The following is a 16,851-nucleotide window of genomic DNA, read 5'->3' on the forward strand; positions in this document are numbered from 1 at the left end:
ATTATTTTTGAATTTTGCCTGATCGATACGCCATATCGTGTATAACCCCCAATTTTTTTTCGCTCGTTCATGTCGTTACGCCACTGATATAACAGCTAGTTTATGCCAACATTATTTGGTTGTGGGATCAATTCAGCTATAACTAAACATTTATACTTTATGCCTGTTCAACTTCATACAGGTTTTTTAGGCCTGTATTTATGAGATATTTTTAAGATCTATGGGTGCCTTCATTATTTTCATTTTCAATTAAAACAATTATTAATTATGTATTAATTTAGTATTAACCTCCATGATACATTTTATTGTGTTAAATCGTGCCATTTCTGTTATATTAAGCCCTTGTAAAAACATGCTCAGTAGCAGACCCCTCCCATATATAAACACAATATAAATGTATGTAAAATGAATTGACCCCCCCCCGGCTTCCCTATCGAGGACAAAATGAAAAAAAATCAAAATAATTGACCGCCCCCCTTTGACGAGGCAGCTGTCGGTGGCATGAGTGGCATGATGTCTTCTTTGACTTTTTTGCGTGTAAAAATAATACTGAAGAAATATAGGGGCACTCTAAGTGTCCCCCATGAAAATCAATCTGGATCTGCAAGTGCATGGGGCTGCGCCCTCTCCAACGTCATAACTTCACCATGGCTCCGTAACACAAAGATTAGCGATCAATCGCTAAATGAATTGGCTAATCAAGATCAATGTTACACGTGCATTTGTCGCAAAATACTGACTAAGAACCAATCAGAAGCGTTCTTTCATTTTTGCTATTCATCGTAAACCGTGTTACGGAGTCCATATGTTTACGTTCTAGCTCTCATATTTTTCATCTCCCTGATTTTTGAAAGAAAAAAAAACAAGGCGAAAGAAAAGAGTGAAATAAATCCAATACGATTAATCACAATTTGAGTTGTTTGAAAGAATTATACGATTAAATTCTACAACCATGATGAAGAATAAACAGCAATCTTGATAAATTCTGGGTTTTTTTCAAAAAATAAGAACCAATTAACCTTTTTCTGATTTTTCTGTCACTTTCCACATTTTGAAGAAAAAAAATTAAGTTTTTCATCGACGCCCTGCACTGATGATGAAACTGTATCCCACTGCATGGGTCCTCTTAACTCCCCCCGGCCCCTCTCTCTCTCTCCCTCCCCCCCCCATAAAGCGCCTTGCTCATTTCTCTTATCTCACCTTGACCTTAATTAGTTAATCTTAACGATTTGGCGGTACTGTCAAACGTGACTGGTCGCCATCATAGCTTCATCCCCAACAAACACGGAACAAACAATCACAACAATATTCTGGTGTTCGACCCAACATCATTCCGTTCAATACGCGTAAGGCCATACGTGGGCATGCACAAACAACGTGGGTTCTCAAAAACTGACCCGCGTTTGGACTGAAATTGTGATTAAAATAAAAATGTTACAAATATCACAAAAATATGGGTATAATAACGGATATTTGATTAACGGAAAAACATCAATCGCTTATTCATAATAATTCCGGAAAAGATTTGAACGAGGTTTTTATCAATGGTAATCAAGAGGAATTAGTGTATAGATGAATGGCGCTCAACGTTAGCGGGTGAGGGCGCGCGCCAAATCTGGCCAGAATCTGGCAATATGGCGTCGCCCTTTAAGCTGACGTTGGGTCTATGGCTCGTGCACGTACGTACGTATGCGCGCGTATAGTCCCAGTCAGGCCCCCGAAGCTACCGCCATTTTGTTTAATCCATTAGAAGCTAAAATAAGCCCCCATTAATATTAATTTCGTACGATGCTCCCTCGTCAACTGTGGTTTTGTACGTGTATTAGACAATACGCACACCAGCGCAATGACAAAGGTCAACTTGGCAAATTTATTAATGTATTCATTTTGTTACGCGCTCGTGACGCGAAGGATTCAGCGAATCAAGCAAGCGCAAATCTGAGACGATACGTTGCGCTTTATAAAGTATCGATATCACAAGCGATATCACTTAAAAACAAAACAATGTTTGTATTGCGTCTTATAGGCCTATGCTAATTATAAAAGGGAAGATGAAAAGATATCAAGTCGCGATTAGGTAAAAAGGTGGGGGCAAATCCCCGGGGCAAATCATGGTTATTACAATGATTGTATTCATTATCACTGGTTGAGTATGAATACTGAAAAAAAAAATTTACCACTAAAAGAGCCATTTCTTGTTACAATTTTCGAGAAGTGAAAAAAAATCATGGATCCCCGTGCCTGCTTTCTTCTGGCGTCCGTTTCATAATGAATTACACTGAGCTATTTAAACATCGCTATTATTGTGATAACCGTGGGAACCTTGATTATGATTGGTATTCGTAGTTACCATACTTGTAACTCATGATGAAACGGGCCCCAGTTTATCATGTTCAATATGTTTCCTGTCTCCTTTATTCTCCAGCATTTCTTACTCTGTTTTTTTTTTCATTTAATCATTTTAACATGTTGTTTTGTGCCGCCTTTCTCCTACATATGAAGAGCTCACTTTTAAAAGGGGTTAGGTCCATTTTTAATCAAATTTGATTTTTATGTCTTAATTGATTTTTAGTAGCTCTATAAGATGATACCATATAGAAAAGTTGAAATTCCCATAAAAAAAGTGAACTAAAAAAAGAAAATTCACTTTTTTTCAAAAGGGGTTAGGTCCATACATAATTTTTCTGGAAAATAATATCTTTAAAAAATATGAAGATAAGTAGATTTCTTTTATACCCAATTTTAAATTTCTAATGGTAGGGTATCATGAAAATTCATTTTCGCATAAGAATATTGCAATATGGGAGAATAAAAAAATAATTTTCTTGGAGTGGCCCTAGCCCCTTTTGCAACTTAACTTTTCATATATTTCCTTATTTTTCCACTTGTTATCTGTCTCCTGGTTTCCAAAAATCTCGTCTTATTTCTCTTCCACCCCTTTTGTGCCTACTTCCAACATCAGCTCTCTCACCACTCCCTCTAAATTATCTCTTCATAATTATGTGCCCCTCCATTCTTTTCTCATCACTCTTTCCCTCTCTCGATCTCATTTTGAATTTTGCCAATTCCAAATCCCTTTCATTTTAGCTCTGTACAAATACTATATGAACACAAATGAAAGACATGAAGGAATTCTCTGGTTAGTGGTGAATTTTATTAATTATCCAGAAAAAAAAATCACATTATCAGAGGATTAAGCTTTACCTTTTTCTTAAGCGTATGTTAATACTTTGAACCAAAAGAAATTTGTTTTTGTATGCTGCGGGGGGGGGGGGGGGGGGGGGGGGGTGCACAATTCCCCCTACTTTTTGAAGCACTGAAAAGTGCTTTTTTATGCAAGAAAATGCCCCCTCACGAACGTGTACTGTGTCCCTTTCACCTGATGAGAACCTGTTTTAGGTAATATCAATTAGTGCTCTTCCTTATATGCAATTTTTTACCCAAAAATGCCCCCCCCAACGTGTTCTGTGCCCTTCCATCTGAGGGCCCGTTTCACGTGTTACAAAGTGCCCCCTCGCCTTCTTGAAAGTGCCCTTTCTTGAATCACTGCCCCCTTTTACCAAAGAAAAGTGCTCCTAAAGAACTTGTTCTGTGCCCCTTTCACCTGAGAAGGATCTGTTTTATGGTCACCATGACAAGTGCCCTTTGAAACAAGAAAACAATATTTTCATTTCTATAATATACTTCTGAAGGAAATCCTTTGTGCATTAAGTTTAATAATTCATGTGAGTGGGGTATATAAGCAGTTTCGTACAGATGGAGGGGGGGGGGGCTTGAAGGACTCTTGCCCATAGGCGGCGGAAGCGGTGGGATAGGGGGACCTGTCCCCCCTAAATTTGAGGTGGAGGACAGTCCCCCCCCCCCTAAATTTTTTGTTGAGAATTTTTTTTTTTTGCTCGTCAATTTTTTTTCCTGCGTCCCCCCTAAATTCAGGTAGACCCCCCCTTAAAATTGTTGTGGCCCCCCTAAAATTGTGGTTGACAACCTTTTTTTTTGCTGGAAATTGTTGTGGTCCCTTCTTAGATTCAGGAGGATAAATTCAGGTGGACCCCCTTTATTTTTTGCCTTCCGCCGCCAATGCTCTTGCCCCCCCCAAAAAAAAAATCACGACCAAGAAAAAAAAGAAAAATGAAAGCAAAGGGTGAAATATATCATTTTGAATATTTTATCGAAATCTATCACAAAATTGGATATTTGTTTTTAAAACGTGAAAATTTTGCTCGCTCGCAACTTTTTGAAAATTTCACATAAAACAGCATTTTTCCTGTGCCGCCCCCCCCCCCCACTTTCAAGCAACTTCAATCCGCTGCTCCTATTTGTATGTTTATAGCTTCTCTCTTTGCAACCAATTTTAATGAAAATCAATAAGAAATTTCATACGTCATGAATTTGGGTTGTGATAATAATTTTTTTTTTAAATTGGACTTGGAAAAAAAAACCTTTTCCATCTTCATCACGTGGTTCCTAAGTCTTCAATGTTGAATAGTTGGATTACTTGAATGAAAACATCTGTTACACCAGTCCTGCAGATTGAAAAAAATAGAGAAAGAAAATCAATTAAATTGTCATGATTTATAAAACAAATGTTTTAAGAAAAGTGAGACTATGCATATATATGTTTCTTCAACACATACCATAGGAAATCTTACTTCTACTAATTATAAACTTGTACTTCTATAAAGCATATATATCACTTAAACATGTTCTCTGCAGTTTACATACCACTCTCCATTCTAACTACATGTACTCTTTGAAAAAATGACAGAGATTTCTTGTAAATATGAATATATAAATTAACATATGTAAATTATATGAATAGACAGAATTAAAGTTGATATGTTTTGTTGCACAGAATATTTTGATCTGTAATTAAAAACGACAATAACTATAATCTAAAAACAAAATTGAAATGGGTTTTTCAAAGGCAGGTCTATTTGTTGCCCAAAAAATGTGAACAACCTCCATTATCAAAAATAATCACTAACTAGCTCACTCACTCATATAACCGCTGTAGTTTGTGTTTCTCTTTGTGGTCCAGGCACTGTTCTATTAGGCCTACTTCACCAATTATTTATCATCATCAATCACCTCCATGGAAATTGTCAAACTGCATCATCCTATTTGACAAAATGTAAAACAAAAAAAAAATCGTAAATCTACAAATATGAAATATGAATATCACACTAAAGAATGAATAAAATGAATTTTATAAAATATAACTCATGAAAAATAAATATTGCTTTGTTTATAAACAAATAGGAAATAAAAAGGCAATTTAATTACTAGTAGATCAAGGACATGACCTAATTTTATAAATTTGCCCAAAGTACATATCTTTTGACATTGGTTCTACTTTAGACTCGAGAGCCTATATATTTAAGAAGTGTATGTTCAGTACAGATCCTACCTCTTTGTGGCTCAGGTTATTTTTATTTAATGTAAACATGGTTAAAATTCAATGCATGTTATGTATCTGTAATTTTGAATGGGTTAGTTTAACTTTAATACCTGGATGAGAATCTGCAAAATGATGCATGCACTTATGATCATCATCTTGAACCACATAGGTAGACCTCTATACTGTTTTTCTTGTCCTTCAAACTCAACCTGTTTTTCTTTTTCTTCAAACTCGACCTGTTTTTCTTGTTCTTCAAACTCAACCTGTTTGTGAAAGAAAAGAGTACAATAATAAGAAGTGATATTTTTCATGGCCGTTTGTATAGGGGAGGGATTTGGGTAAGAGCTGAAATGTGAAAACCTTCATCAAAAAAAGAATTGCATGACATCCTTCAATTTTATTTTAGAAAATGCACAAAACGGCCATAGGTAATATTGGTTACTTCTGGCCCTCGCTTTCTGAATTTTAGGTTTCTCTAAATTTTTTCAAATGTCTGCCCCCCCCAAAAAAAAATCTGCATCTTTTTATATCAGTTGACTTTAACATAATTTCATTTCATGCACTGGGTCTAGATCTATTTGTAAGAAAGTATAGATCTAGTCCAAGACTCAGAGCTGTGCAACAGCATTCGCGTATCTAAATTACTCGTAGGTCTAGATCTAGATAGTAACGATGGACTCTCGATCTATCTAGACCTAGAAAGTAAAGCTTTGGTTCTAAACTGAGATCTAGGCCTATATGGATATGATGTCTGACTTTTATTCCTGGCTAAAAGTTTAAACTTCATTGCCATTATTGACCAAGATTAGATCTAGGGCCTAGTCCTTGGTCCACTGACACTGACAGACATACTCGTACATGTAAATGGAGTCGTTTAGGCCCAGACCTAGATCTAGGCCTAAATTACAGACCTAGATCATAAGCCCTGGACCTGGGGTAAGTGTCGCGGGTGGGGTAAGTGTCGCGGGTTGGGAAAGTATAATTTAGATGACTAGATTTGAATTAGGTTGGCCTAGAATTAGAAAGCATCGATGAATAAAAGTAAAGTACCGTAGATCTAAGTCTAAAATAATAAGAAGCAACACTAGTTGCTGGTTTCTAACCAAGTTAGAAATTAGATCTAACGTTAGGCCTATCTAGATCTAGGTCCTAGATCTAGCCTATTGATAATAAGACAAACATGCAGAGCAGCATATTATTTCTTATTGACCTCTACAGGAATAACCGTCGTTTCTGGGGATTTATTCAACAATTTCTGACATTAGCTATTCGTGAGTGAGCCAACACAGTTCAGCGGAACAACCAAAATAGAGAGACTGAAGCTTTTGGTCTAGTTATTTCTAAGACAGTGTCTAACTATAGACCCTATTTATAAATAACAATAAGTTAAAATGGGTGGGGGCTAACAGTCATTGGCGGCGGAAGGAAAAAAATTTTGGGGCTGTCTACCTGAAATTTTGGGATGGATACATGTAAAAAATTGGACAAGGGCTCCAAAAAATTTTGACAAGCAAAAAAAAAAAAGAAAGAAAAAAAAAGGTAACCAGCCTAAATTTTAGGGGGGGGGGACAACACACGTTTCAATGGGGGTCCACGTGAATTTAGGGGGGGACGCAGGGAAAAAAATTGACAAGCAAAAAAAAAAAAAAAAGGGTAGCAAAAAAATTTAGGGGGGGACCGTCCCCCCACCTAAAATTTAGGGGGGGACACGTCCCCCCGCTTCCGCCGCCTATGGGGGCTAAATGCAGAAGCCTGAAGTTATGCAAAATAAATTTGATATCTGAAACTGAAAGTGAGGATTGACACAATGACAGGCAATATATCTTCATCCACACTCCACTTCACACAGTTTATTCCTGACTGGGTTTCGATCTACTGAAGATAGATGCAGATCTCCCTCCATCTCCCTCTAGATCTAACGTTACAGTATACAAAAAGAAGCTTCATTCTTCTTGATTTAATCAATCATGGGTTGGTCCTTGTTAATTGGAAATGAACCAAACCGGCCCGAAATTCTCTCGATGACCAATCGGCTAGGAGCCCATACAAAATACATGTGGTTAACACAGCGGCATAACCGCAACACTGCAAGCAACATACAGGCTGCACTGGGCGACGATGACAATCTAACTTCAATTTCAAAGACCAAATTCTGCTTTCCTTTAACAGAAGAATGATAGCAAACTCTCTAATTTGGTAGAGAAATAACCTGAGATCACAAAATACTGTGTGAAATTTGTAAATAGTCCACTGAATTCATGTGGTTATATCAATTTATACGTACTCACCGGAGTGTTCGTAGGTCCATTTTTGTGTGGAAAGAAAAGTTTCAGATTCGGGTTCAGAATGAATAAATTAGATGACGTAATGAGGTCAAATGAATAATTACTTCTGTAACACGATACCACTAGTATCGATGACAAAGAATCGGGGAAATCGCGTATTAATGACGCTCTTAGCCAATGAAAAGGGCGGAATATGAATATATTTACGCTCATGAATGTCAATGGGGGCTTATTTTTGTCTTCAAATGATCGCGGTAGGCGGAGCCTAATCTCATTTGTTTTGTGCTGAACGCGCGCGCAGCTTTCGGTCTAGTAATATATTATAAGGTCTTTGGTCCCAGTATATGTACCGAACACAGACGACAAATGGGTTTTGGTAAGTCTGTGATTACCTTTATTTACAATTCTAAATTGACCTTACAAAGTGCAACTGATATATTTGCTGTAAAATAAGTAATTAACACATGGTAGGAATGTGTTTGAATAGGATTTTTGATGACTGCCATGCAATTTTAATCAATTTTGTAAAGGGGAAACTGTTCTCCTTCGATTCCTAGAATAAGTCCGTGTGTTGTTCGCGGTGCTCCCAATCTGCTATCGGGCTGGGCCCGGCATAATTTCTGGAAGAGTTAGGTAGATGAGACTCGAGCCGTGAAAATACGCGACGTGATATCTGCTGTTTTTAAGAAGTCCGAGGTCCGGAAACTTAGCAAATACAAACACTGACGTTAAACCCCGGGGGCACTCACATATATTGGTGGTATGGGGACATGCCGCTTTAATGACCCCCTTTTTCAGACATAACAGATCTTATTTTCAGTTCTCTAACTTGTTAACTAGGCCTAAAAAATACTAGGCCTAGATCATGATAGATCTAGAATAGGATTAGAATAGGATGGGGGGTCGGGTGTCCTGACACCTTATATTTTTAAAGCCTTCTTTTTTGTCTTTGGATTACCCTAAAAATATGAATTCAATAGTTGTAATAATCTTCTATTTTGTTCTCTATAATATTTCCTAACATTTTGTAGGATGGGGGGTCGGGTGTCCGGACACTTTATCTTTTTGTAGCCTTCTTTTTTGTCTGTGGATTACACTAAAAATATGAATTCATTACTTGTAATCATTTTCTATTTTGTTCTTTATAATATTTCCTAACATTTTGTACTAATAATTGATAAAACTTCGCTTGCAAATTTTTCCAAATGACATTCTAAAATTGATCGTCCGGACACACAACCCGTCCGGATACACAACAACTGGGTATACTAAAAATTGATGAAGTTTTTCTTGTAAATTTTTCCAAATGACTTTCTAAATTGATCGTCCGGATGCACATCCTGTCTTCTTCATCCTCCCTTCTCATCATTCTTGCCTTTCATCTTCCTCCCTACCCTTCCTTGCCCTACTGTTTTCTATTCCTCTATTCCCTCCCATCTCCTCATCTCCTCCCCCTCTGCCATTCCACTTCCCCTCCTCCCCTCCCTCCTCTTCTCTCATCCCTTCATCAAATTCCTCATTCCTATTTCTCTATCCCTCCTCCTCCCCCTCCATTCCTTCTCTCTTCCCTTCCTCCTTCCCTTTTCCTCTTCCCATCCTCCTCCAATCCTCCTCAACCCCCTACGTGATCACCTTTCCCGTCTCCTCCCAACCCCACTCCCTTCCTCCCATTCTTCATCACCCCCCTCCACTATCTCTGCTTTCTCTGCTATCCTACCCATCCTTGTCCATGTATTTTTCCTCCTTTCAATTCTGACATTTAGGTCATGTAGAGTTTAGAATCCAATTGCAACTATGGTATGGTGAGACTACCAGGTATCGACCACCTCTTTTGAAACCGACCACCTTGCGCGCGTTAAAATTATTGCGTATTACAAACGATACGCGCGGGAGAGTAGGCGCAGTGTCCATAGAAACGGTAAGAATCAATTTTACGAGAAAAAAAGAAGCAACAAAAAGTAAAAATTTAGTAGAATTAATCAAATTGTATTGACCAGACCCAAACCCCGCTGTAAAACCAAGAAATCCGATAGGAAACGGCTTTAGAACAAATATCCGTCGTCAATCGTCGAATCATGTGCCGGAGCTCGCAATGGAAGTAGTGAGACGATCATTTAGCATGTTGACATCATAAAACTGATTTGGAAGAGTCAAAATACTTCGCCACCGCGACAAGAATCGGCCATAAACTTAGTGAATCGCGGGTGGTCGGTTTCAAAAGATGGGTGCAAATGAGCAAATGTAAAATTGTCGTATTCGTTGTTCGTCGATATATTGAATTGATTGAACAGATTGAATCGGAGTCGCCGTGCGAAACATGGGAATCTGATCTGCTTAATTTTCTGCACAAATGAGACGAAAACTGGGTAAAATTGATGAATATTTTCGCAGATACGATGCTTAGAAGATTAGGTGGTCGATAAGGGGTAGTTCCAACCATACACATTCCCCCCCATGACATTGCCTATAAATCTGTTGTATATAGTCCTCCCCCCCCCCAAAGTCCACAGGATAAAGCTGGAGTATTTAAATACTTTAAAATAAAATGTATTCATGGTTATCAGGGAAAAAAGAAGAAGAATGCTTCAGAAAATCAGAACAAACAGTAATACTTTGTGTGTCTGTGTGAGTGTGTCTAAATTGCAATTACATGTAGGCCACTAGGCCTACATTAAAATGCAGATCAATATTTTGATGAATGCATAAAATATGTGTATACAATAAAGTAAACCTTTGACAGGCCTTTGCTGTATTCTTCGTCAAGTAATGACTGAAACAAGACTAGTGGCGCTTCACTTTCAAAACTCTTCTGGTTCTATTTATACTGAACCGATGAAGTCCGTTTTGAGTGAAAGCGTGATATTACAGTGTGCGGAAATACATCATGACCCACCATGCATTTTGCTATCTTGTCTTCAATATCTTGTGATTGTACGCATTACACTAGGTATGGATACGAAAAATGTAAATATCGTGGCTCGATCGTAATTAGTAAATTTTAAACTCTTTGTTTTAATTGATATATGTAATAAAAGAAATCAGTTACATGTATTCAGGAAATTGTATGACTATTATGATTAATTATTGCGATTTGTTTAATTTATTGAGTAATTAATTTGTTCTATTTGTATTTAGGCCTATAGTTTTTGTATCACCTGCGAAGCAGTGAGACTATAGGCGCTGCTTTTCCGGCGGTGGCGGCGGCGTCAACACCAAATCTTAAACGAAGGTTAAGATTTTGAAATGACAGCATAACTTAGAAAGTATATGGACCTAGTTCATGAACCTTGGCCATAAGGTTAATAAAGTATTACTGAACATTCTACCTGAGTTTTGAGTCACATGACCAAGGTCAGAGGTCATTTAGGGTCAAAGAACTTAGACGATGTTGGGGGAGTCGACATCAAAATCTTAACCTAAGGTTAAGTTTTTGAAATGTCATTTTACCTTAAAGATAATATATGGACCTAGTTCATGAAACTTTGACATAAGAATGATAAAGTAGCACTGAACATCCTGCTTGAGTTTTGAGTCACATGACCAAGGTCAAAGGTCATTTAGGGTCAATGAACTTTGGCCAAATTTGGGATATTTGTTGAATTACCATCATAACTTTAAATGTTTATGGATCTGATTCATGAAACTTGGATATTAGAGTAATTAAGTATCACTTCACATCCTGTGCGAGTTGCATGTCACTTGATCAAGGTCAAAGGTCATTTAAGGTCAATGAACTTTGGCCAAGTTGGGGGTATTTGTTGAATTACCATCATAACTCTCTAAGTGTATACAGGGCTCCACACTAACCCATTTTTTCTACTGGTCCAACCTATTCATGTCGGACCAGTAGATACCCAGTTTTTCAAATTTTTACTGGCCCGAACCTAAAATCTACTGGTCCCCCAAAATAAAGAAAACATTAAAAAAGGCGCAAGTTTATTTGTCTAGCCTTTCGTTACCCCCCCCCCCCCCATGAAATGAAGGAATGAAAGACAAAAAGAAAGCAAGACAGTAATAAAGAAGGAAAGAAAGAAAGAAAGGAAAAGAAAGAAAGAATAAGAGAAAGGAATGAAGGAAGGAAAGGGAGTGAAAAGAAAGAAAGAAAGAAAGAAAGAAAGAGTAAAAAAGGAAGGAAGTAAAAAAGAAAAGGTAAAGAAAGGATAGATGTGGAGGAAAGGAAAAAAGAAAGAACTAAAGAAGGAAATGAAGGAAGGAATAAGAAGGAACAAAAATAAGAAAGAAAGGAAGGAAGGAAGGAAGAAAGAAAGAAAGAAAGAAAGAGAAAAAAAAGAAATAGAGAAAAATATTTTTTAAAAGGATAGAAAGAATGAAAGAACGAATTAGAAAAAAAAGGGAAAATAAAAAAGACAGTAACAAAAAAATTAGGGAAGAAACAAAGAAAGATTGAAAAGAAAGAAGGAAAGAAAGATAGGAAGAAAACAGAGGAAGAAAGCTAAAACTATCGTCATAAATAATTTATCAATTTCTTTTTGGCTCAGTTAAAATAGCTACGAAAGAAAGACAGAAATCAAGTGTATCAACACACACATAAATGCATATGTGGGGCTAACTTGTATTCAGACGATATCACCCAAAACCCGATCTGTTTGAACCAAACAGAAGTGAAAATTTATCCTTTTACTGATTACAAATGACAGAGTTACTCCAATTTTTAGGAAATATGGACATTATAAGAGCCTTTCATGTGTATGAACCGCGAATTTGGACAGTTCTGTGAGAGATTTCTGCCAGAGTTTAGCCAAGCTTCGTTCGCGCAGCCAGTAAAGAATTTACCATGTGAGTTGTGTGGCTGGCTAGCTACATATGTACACTTTACTGTATCTGCTCTAGTAGCAATTACGTGCGATTCATTCTGTGTGTGAATGACAGAATTTATCGGGGGGGGGGGGGGGGGGAATGGTTTGCAGTGAATTTGACCATTTCTGGAAAAGTTATTGGCCCAACAATGGTTTCTATTACTGGTCATGTCGGACCCATAAAATCTTGCTATTTTTGGAAAAAGTACTGGCCCGACAATGATATTTTTTACTGGTCATGTCGGACCAGTAAATCTTCCTATTTCTGAAAATCTACCGGCCCGACAGCGATTTTTACCGGTCCGGGACCGTCGGACCGCCGCTAGTGTCGAGCCCTGGTGTATAATTGGTCTACATGAAGCTCACAAAACTTGGACATAAGAGTAATCAAGTACCATTGAACATCTCATGTGAGTTTCAGGTCACATGACCAAAGTCAAAGGTCATTTAAGGTCATTGAACTTTGGCCATTTTGGAGGTAATTATTAGATTGCTGTCATAACTTCCAGAGATTACAGATTTAGTTTATAAAATGTGGATATAGGAGTAATCAGGTATCACTGACAAGTCTTAGGTTGCATGATCAAGGTCAAATGTCATTTATTATCAGTGAACGTAGTATTGTACCATTATACTGCTGCTATATTAAATCGCGTGATGCAGGTGAGACTGCCAGAGGCGCTCCACTTGTTAAACTGATGTATGAATGATAAAGATGAGAGGTAAGTGAAAGGCTCCCGCGCTCTCACTCGTTTCCCACAGTTTCTAGGTTTCTGGTGGGAACCTGGTTGACATTTCATCCCACTTTATTTCCTTTTTTCTGTACACATCAAAAAATAAAGTGTCATATTTTAATATTTCATTTTCAAAACACTTCAAAACCTAGTGATAAGAACTCACACGTGGATTGCAGAATATTAAATTCCGTTTTCTAATTTGATGCTTTGCTGAGTGTTCATACAAAATACCAAAGCATTTAAAAAGTATGCCTTTATTCTGTTATATTTGTTTGGGGTAAAAGTGGTATTCCATATCCCCCGACCCCCCCCCCCCATCTAAAATAACAAATGATTGTCGAGACTTCAGGTTCCTTCACTTTAGATTTCTCTATGAATTTTTTGGTGTTGCTTACCTTGCTTGAGACTCAAACTCACCTCATTGTTACTGCAGTCAAGACCTCTTCCCGCTGTGCTAGCGAGAAGCGCTGATACCAGAAGGGGTATTTTAGCGATTATGTGCTGATATCTTGATTAGTCTAGACTTACAGACCCTTTTAACTGACTGAATAAACCGATGTAAATGGACAATTACATGCACTGAAAATTTGATGGAATAAAGCCATATTTTGGTATATAGTATTTCCTCTCTCCCATCATATTCAGTATGTTCTATCTTAGGGCTAGATATATTATTTTGAACCTTCTCCATATTTTTATTTTCAATTTTAGTGGGGGTACTTATTAGGTGATCTGTCAATCAACAGATCAACTATTAATTTCGTACGAATTTTCTTTTTTCTTTATTTATTTTTATTTTTCCGCCCTTTTCTTGTTAGCACAAAATCTCCAAATCTACATCATCAATTATCTTCAAAATATCATCAGATATGGGGACTTATCATGTGATGTGTATAAAGCAAGTTCAAGGTCAAAAGGTCATCATGACGTCATCTAGACGCCATTTTGTAAAATCACATTATCAATCATATCTTCATTATCAATTATCAAAAATTAACCATATTTACATCACATTAACTTCAGGTCAAGGGTCAACTGTCCATGTCATCAAAGGTCATGTAAAGGTCACGACGTGCGCGTACGCGCGCGCCAAAATTTTAAAATGCTCAAAATCACTTTTTGACCAAAACAGAGTACGAATCAGGTCATTTTAAGCATTTCAAAAATTTGCGCGCGTTCTCGCGCGTAACGGCACTATAAAACATAGGATCGCCATTTTTTTTTATATCAATGCACCGATAATATAATTCTGAACAATTTGATACCTTGATCAACCTTCTACGACAAGTAATAAAGGAATTAGCCTCCATCAAAGTTTACAGCACGCGCGCGCGCGCGCACTAACCATAGACAATATATGTGCAAAAACATGCCTATACAAAATTCATTATAGCTTTTAAAGTAGTCCGTTGACCCCCATTTTTTTTTCATATTCGAATAGAGTATGGATGGGAGATGTGATTTCATGTCACATTTGACCCGAAATTTTATCATGACGTCATCAAAATGGCCTCGAAACTCAAAATTCCCATTTTGCTACTTATGACGTCATTATAATTATGCAAATTTGACTCTAACTCTGTTAATATTGGTCAATTTTCGCTCAGTTTTCAATATGTCGTAGCTGAGGACATATTCTTTCTAATTTGATGGCTTTATTTACTTTTAAAGGAATGGATCATCCTGAAAAATGTCAAGTTATAGAGGCATGTCATTTTCGCTCATTTTGTGTGCAATGTCTATGGGAAATGACTTTTTCTCAAAACTGGATTTTACATTCCTCTATTTCGCGAGCCATATCTCCATTTCTATTAATTGGTTTTCTCTGAGCTTGAAGTATGTTGTAGCTGAGATTGTAAGCTAACCATAGTGTGGTCTTCGTTTTCCAATCAGATGCCGGGATCATGCCCGTATTTCACTTGCAAAGTTGGATTTCAGATCCTCTTGTTTTGCTTATGTGTAAAGTCTATGGGAAGTGTGTAGCTCAATGGGTAAGGCATCAGACTTGCGTCCTTAGGGTCCCCGGTTCGAACCCAAAAGTGGAAATAAATTTTTTTTTTTCTTTTCAACATTTCGCAAATGTTCCTTAATGTTCCATTACAAGGTATATAAGTTCAAATATCGCACAATTAAGTAGATTAAAATCGTTTTTAATAAGCCTATAACATGTACAATGTGTATCGCCTACACCTACATGTATTTCACATATTCTCATTTCCCTCTTTTTCAAGAGTATTCAACATATTCTTTTCGTAAGAAAAGTTCAGTTTTCATCATGATGATCATATTTATCTCAATAAACATGCTGATTGTCTTCGTGTTCATAAAATCAGACAGATCACCTAATTCGTCCTCATGACGAATTAAAATTCTAGTTTTTTATTCTGATTTTTTGATTTTTTAGTTTTGCTTGCTTTATTTTGTTCTACCAACCTTGATTACTCCTCAAATCTCAGTCTCGAATATAATGATATAAATTGTCATTATATTCTTTTTCATATTGGTTCTGGGAAAAGAGTTTTGTAAGACAAACATTTGACCTACATGTAATCTAATGAGAGTGCAATTGATAAAGTTTGCTTTTATAGAAGATTTTAAATAAAAAGATTTTTTTTTCACTTTAAAATTGACACTCCCAATGATTGACTTTGAAAAAAGTCCTGAACTTTAGCATAGGTTTTCAAACTGGCTACAAATGTTCCCGGGGGGGGGGGGGGTGGCTAGGCTTCTCACCTGAGTAATCGGTACTCAGCTTGATGAAAGAGTAAGGTGATAATAACTGCTGTTAATTTTCCTTTATTCTTTGTCTTATAAGTGTGGTGTGTAAAGAGCCTGAGAGTGAAACGCTCCAATCATACTTTCATATTCAATGTATACAGGAGACACACTCTGCGTACATTGCATGCTATATTTGTACGTACCACTTCCTTCCTTATCCCGTCAATGAATTTGATTGTAACAACAACTCTTCACTATCACAGGTATAACTCCATAAAATTCATGTCCATGTACAAGGCATATGTTTGTGTTATCATACAAAGCAGTGTATTGTTCAGAAAATTTGAACGTACAATATGTTTACATTGTGGCACATTTCTATGCACTTGGTACATGTTTTGTGGGGAAAGTGGCAAGACATGAATTAAATGCTGTATTGAGAGACTATTGAGAATTCATTTAAGCCCCATACCATGTTTATACTTTCTTGTTTGTACAGCAAGGGTCATAATATACATGTAATGCTCAATAAAAGTATATATCGCATAAAGTGTAATTACATGTATGTACTGTATACATGTAGTTTTACCAGTTAGACCCGCATTTGTGTCCTTACCTCTCCTGTTATTTTGCTCTGCCTACATGTATCTCTACACTCATTTCTCTTTATCCCCCACTCCCTCCCTTATCCTCTGACTCTATCTCTCTCTCTGTCTCTCCTTTCCATCATTTAATTTTTGTCTTTATCTTTGTTACTGCTTCATTCTGATTTCGATGAATAAATAAGCCTAGACATCAATACATAAATTTAAGCAGAAATGCTTAATTCTTGGTCAGTTGGTCACACATGCAATTACCTTTACAAACACTGTACTATTGCTATAAATGTATAAAAA

At 37.0% G+C, this 16,851-nt stretch overlaps 1 protein-coding gene across 3 annotated transcripts in view; it reads left to right on the forward strand.

Annotated features, from left to right (window-relative positions):
* Positions 1 to 8,017: 8,017 nt before the first annotated feature.
* Positions 8,018 to 16,851, forward strand: part of LOC121408449 (inositol polyphosphate-4-phosphatase type I A-like) — a 52,864-nt gene continuing 44,030 nt past the window's right edge. For all 3 annotated transcript variants that reach the window (XM_041599927.1, XM_041599942.1, XM_041599934.1), the window contains exon 1: positions 8,018 to 8,059. The gene's annotated coding sequence lies outside the window, so the exon portion shown is untranslated. The remainder of the gene's footprint in view (positions 8,060 to 16,851) is intronic.

The sequence above is a fragment of the Lytechinus variegatus genome, chromosome 1 (genome assembly GCF_018143015.1).
Source record: "Lytechinus variegatus isolate NC3 chromosome 1, Lvar_3.0, whole genome shotgun sequence".
NCBI lineage: Eukaryota > Metazoa > Echinodermata > Echinoidea > Temnopleuroida > Toxopneustidae > Lytechinus > Lytechinus variegatus.